The 5,918-nt window shown below is 38.2% G+C and overlaps 1 pseudogene; it reads right to left on the bottom strand.

Annotated features, from left to right (window-relative positions):
- Window positions 1-1,970: 1,970 nt before the first annotated feature.
- LOC112658708 (replication protein A 14 kDa subunit-like) lies at window positions 1,971-2,400 on the bottom strand (annotated as a pseudogene).
- Between the last annotated feature and the right edge of the window lie 3,518 nt (window positions 2,401-5,918).

A 5,918-nucleotide genomic window follows, 5' to 3' on the forward strand; every position in this document is an offset into this window, starting at 1 on the left:
TTTATTTTTAAGGTTTAGGGTTTTACAATATATATCTAAGTGAGCCCTATTTTATTTATTCTAGTCAACATTTGTTGTGCTTTTTCAATCAGAGGATTTATTTTTCTTACTAATTCTAGAATATTCTCAGCTATTACCATTTAAATATGGTAGCCTTAGTCTCTTTCTAGAACTCCTGTGAATATACTTTCTCATTTTACTCTCTCATTATCTTTCTTTTTGTCTTATAAAAATCTCATTCTGAATTACACTTTGAATACTTTTCAGATCTATATTCTATTTCCTTCCTGTGGTTTTTGATTTAATACAAAATAAGAAGATTAACCCTCCTCAAAAAGGAATATTAAATCTGAAAAGGAGGACTAAGATTTCATTCAGGGGAACAAAATCCCACAAAGACACTATACCTTCTCCAATTATACCTTTTAGAATGGTCCTACAGTGGCTATACTTTTTTTTTTTTACATAAATATTTGTTAATTGATTGGACCTATGCTAGGGGAATATCTCTGAAAATAGTTGGGGGAAAGACCACATATTTTATACCGTTAGCTGTTGAATCTGACAGATCAGTAGGATGCAAAAAACCATATACTTTGGGGTCAGCTGAACTTGGGTTTCAATGCCAGCTTTGCCATTAATCAGTTGTGGGACATGGGCAATTTCTTTTAACCTCACTGAGTTTCTCTGAATCTTAATCTCAGAATCTGTAAAATAAACCCATCAGCATCAACATGAGAAACCAAAGATAAGGTGTATATATATATATATGTGTGTGTGTGTGTGTGTGTGTGTGTGTGTAGCTTGTGCAAAGTCTGGCTACTGGCAAGCGCTTCATAAAGGAGTATTATTTCTTGTGTCAGAATCTTAATCAGAATGGGTGCCATTCTGTGGGCTATCCCCATTTAGTATTTGAGATCATCTCATTAGTCATGTCCCATCATAACCCTTTGCTGTAACTCTGATCTCCCTAAAATACACAAATTAATAATTAATCTAGGTAAGGGATAGAATAATTGCTTATGGAAATGTCTGTGGTAAGTGATATTTCACGCACTTTCTCCTGCAGCAGTCCCCTTGGACAGCTATAGAAGGCCCAGGATAAAACATTGTTGGGTCCTTTCTTGCAGCAGATGGTGTCATGCAAAGCCTATCTGGGATGCGCACCTTATAAGCAAGACTTCTAAGACTCTTAAAAGATAAACGCTTAAAAATGGATTTAATCAAAATGGAACTGTTATAAACACACTTTCTTTGTGATTTTTCAAACTAAGATTTTTAATTCTGTCTGACAGTGTCCTCTAAATTGAATTCATATTAGATAGAGGAGTCCATTGGAAGACTATACTGTATTGCTGCAGGGATTACTCTGCCTTTGATGGGGCACTCAGTATCTCCAAAAGATGAGACTGCCTCGTGCCCAGGGTATGAGGGCAGATTTTGCCTTTACTAGGCTGCTCTCATGAATTCTTTCCTTAGTGATAATTATGACAGGAAAAGGGATTTTTTTCCTGTTAGCACATGTTAGTGACTAACATCCCTATATGTGTAATGTATTCGGGTCTTTTCATGGATGGGTACATCCACCAGAATGTGGAATAAATCTCCTCTTTATTAAACAAGATTGATTCACCTATGAGCTGCAACACACTATTGTACGTCATCATGATCTAATGCTTGAGCCATAGGCCCAATAATGATCCCATTGTTAATATTACTAAGCCATTTAAGCTATTAACTTAAAATAATTTAGTGATATTAATAAACATAATAGTTAATATTTATCATATGGTCTCTGTGTATCTGATATTTTGCTAAGCATACATATATTAATACATCTCTCTATATGTCATATATATATATATATTTCACCATTTCAGCTTTTGTTAATAAAACAGAAAACTAAATTCAAGGCAACTACTTTGTTCTTGCATCTGATCTGACCATTTACTGGAGATGTGATTCTTTAAGAGGACTTAAGTTTCAATATACAGACAGGTTTCATCAAAAGTGGGATATTGCAATATCTCATAAGGTTAGGTAAATGAAATAAAAAAGAGAACATGTTAAATATTAAAAATCACAGAAATCTCCCTCAAATATCAGGGGTTTCCTATGACAGTCTTCAATGTGCTCATCAAGGTCAATCATGTTGCACAACCCCCAAAGGAAAAAACTGAGGAAACCCATGGGTAATTTTCACAGCTTCATTGTAAAGGCCAAGATGGGCTCCATCAGCTCAATGGTTCCATTTTTTCCTTCTCCATCTGAAAGAATAAACATTTTTCCAGTGAGATAAATCTTTTCCAGCCTCCCCACGAAGCAGACCAGCCTGTCAATGAACTGAGCTAGTGTGCTGTCATTGACGCGCAACTTCGGCAACTCCATGATGTCCACCATGGTTGTGGCACAAGCCCCCTATATATCATATATATTAAATTTAGTTTTCATAGTAAGTCTGTGAGAGAGGTACTATTATTAGACCCATTTTGTAGATGAGGAAAACGAAGCATAGGGGTTAAATGCTCAAGGCTGTACAACTAGGCAGTGGTGAAGCTGGATCCATCAGGAAAGTTGTCTTGCCTTTACCGTGTGGATGTGGGGAGACTCAAAGTTGCAGAGGACTGACTCCTCTTTGTTCAGTGATTCCTAGAATCAGTGTCCATGCTTCCACCTATCAATCTAGTATGTAAAACCTCTAGATATATTGTCCAAAAGGTTGAAATTCAGAATCTTAGCTCTACTTAATTTCAATTTTGAACTTACCTTATACTTATCTTAACAATTCCACTGGCACTTAGGCAATAGTTCTGCTCATACTACCCTTCCTTCCTTCCCTCCTCCCTTCCTTCTCTCCCACCTCTTTCTTTCTTCATGTTTGCTGAGTGCTTAGGGATAAAAAGAGAGGGAAATGGAAGAGGAGACAGAGGAAAAAAGATTCTCTTCATTTGGGAAGCTTGCATTGTAGGTCAGAAGAGGCTGCATAAATGTGAAACAACTAAAGAATGACATGACAGTGTTTGGTCACAAACTGATGACCCTTTAGGTAGCTCAAGCAGGACCATATCAATGTCTCCAGCCTCTCCCTCAAACAGGTTTGGCCTTTAGCCTCACCTCTGATGGTGTTAATGTACCATGTCCCTGCTCTGTGGCCTTCCCAGCCCACCGCTTAACTCTGCCACACTCCTCCCTCCTCTGTTGCTTGGACCTCATAGGGCCTTCTTGATAGAGCAGGGGCCAAAGTACCCTAACCAAGTTGGTGTCACAAATTTCAAACCACTGGAGATGAAATGGAATTCCACTACCTAAGGTGACAGAAGGTACAATAAGAACATTACAAAAAAAAAAAAAAAAAAAGAACATTACATCGGTTTTAGCATACAGACTAATTCACAAATATCCTCAGAAGGATCTGGAAGCATTGAGCCATAATTGAACATTTCAAAAAGAACTCTTTGAATTTTGATACAGTGATTATAAAATAGAGTTCTGGTCTCATCCTCTGAACTGCATTGTATTAGTCAATTTGGGATGCCATAACAAAATACCATAGACTGGGTATCTTAACAGAAATTCATTATTCACGATTCTGGAGGCTGGAAAGTCTGAGATTGGGATGCCAGCAAGGTTGGGTTCTGGTAAGGGTCCCCTCCTGGTCTGTAGACAATCATTTTCTTGCTGTGTCCTCACACAGGATAGAGAGGAAGCTTTGATGTCTCTCACTCTTCTTCTAAGGGTACTAATCCTGTCATGGGGCTGCATTCTCATGACTTCATCTAAAACTAATCCCTTCCCCAAAGCCCCACTCCCCAAACTGTCACATCGGGGGTTAGGGCTTCAACATATATGTTTTGGGGACACAACCATTCATACCATAAATAGGAGCAAATACTTTTAGCTCATAGAAGTGAGAACAGCCCTCTGGCTTCTCCTTGTCACCTCCCTAAACCCACCCCCCACTATCTCACTGTTGGGGCCTCCATGACTTCCCAGGTGATTCACTACCATACAGGACATTTACCTATAAGATCAGAATAACTTATCTTCCCAAAGTGGCCATCTTTTACTACTAGTTCACAGACCAAAGAAGGTATCTTATATACATATTTTATTCCATAGCACTTCTGAAGAATCTAGCTCAGATATTTTTCCTTAAAATTATTTTTTGTAACACATGGACAAAATCAAAGAGTACAAAAGAACATAACATTCCTTTGTCAAAACTCATCCAATATATCTCAAAGAAGCTGACTTAAACTGGAAAAAAAAAACAACCTGGCTATGATATTAAAGCAAGTTCCTCTCACATTCCTGTCCCCTACACCTCCCTGGAGGCCACAGCTGTTATCTTTTTGGGAGGTAGAACTGCCGAGTAGCCTTCCAGAGATATTCCCTGCATGTACTTAAAGTCTTTTGTTAAAAAAAATACATGTGGTAGTATTTTATACACTCTTCTCCTCACTTTTGTCGTCTTCTTCTTCTTCTTCTTCTTCTTCTTCTTTTAAAAGATTTATCCATTTATTTGAAAGAGAGAGAGAGAACATATATACAAGTAGGGGGAGGGACAGAGGGAGAAAATCCTCAAGCAGACTCCTGGCCCAGCACGGAGCCTGAGGCAGGGCTCAATTTTATGACCTATGAGACAATGACCCATGAGACCATGACCTGAGCCAAAACCAAGAATCTGATACCCAACTGACTGAGTCACCCACGTGCCCCACTTTCGTCTTCTTAATAATGAATTGTGGAGATGATCCCAAGTTATACAATCAGTGTTACCCCATTCTTTTGACGAGCAACATGATTTCCCCCTATCGGATCCATGCCCTTTTTAAAGAACTTTTAGGTTGTTTGCAATCTTTCCTTATTTCAAGCAATGCCTATATATAAGCATATCTATAGAGTAACATTACTATCAGTAGAATTATTGGATCAAATGGTATATACACTTTCAGAACTGCAAAATAGTTTAAATATGCAAAAAGTATAAAGGTTAATGTGACAAACACTCTATCCAGCATTATTTCATCTCAGCAAGGAAAATGACATTTCATTTAGGAAACCGCAAAGTGTAAAGCCACTAACTCATGGGTTATACATTAATGATTTGGGATAAGGAAGTGATCAAATTTTGCTTTAAGACATGGAAGCCTGCATTCAGATGCTGCTAGGATGGTAAATGTGTTCCATCTAGTGGCCTCAGGGATGTCCAAAGAGGATTATTTTTTCTAAATCATCACCTGTGTGTTCCTGAATGTAGTTCTTTGGGGCTTGACCCCTAAGCAGTAGGAGTGCCCAGGCCTGGCCTGAGAATGCGTGAGGCTGGAAAGAGACCTGAATTAGCTAAAAAGTAACTACTTGGACCACATAGAGTCTACCCCAAGAATCCAGCCATAGGAGTAAGTGACTCTATGGGGATTAGTTCTGTGCCTTATAAAACAGAATGAGCCTTCAATTATATTCTTACCTTTTAAATTGATTGTGGCTTAATCTCTCAGTATAGGTGTGTGTGTAATTTCCATTATACTTTATTGCAGACCTCACTTCTTCTACAAAGATTTAAATCATGTTTTTCTGAGTAGGAAGCTAGGAGTTCTGTTTCTGCTCATCCCTTGCTCCATGTGTTCACTTTACTTGCAGGTTGCATGGATAGGGTTAAGGTTTTCCAGTGTTCCTTTGAACGATGATTGCTGTATTAAACGCAGCCTGCTAACTTTCAGCCTATTATTTGTGTAGATGGCTCTCTGGTGTTTTTAAATTTACTTAATTAAAATTCTAGAATGATATGATTCCAGTGGGTTACATTACTCTCACTCTCACCCTCCTCAATCAGTTTTCTCTTCCAGTCTTTTTCTTCGCAAGAATTCTTATTGAAGACGACTATAGCCTAGCAGACTGCTTAACTCGTAATTCATTGC

This window comes from Canis lupus, chromosome 12 (assembly GCF_003254725.2).
Source record: "Canis lupus dingo isolate Sandy chromosome 12, ASM325472v2, whole genome shotgun sequence".
NCBI lineage: Eukaryota > Metazoa > Chordata > Mammalia > Carnivora > Canidae > Canis > Canis lupus.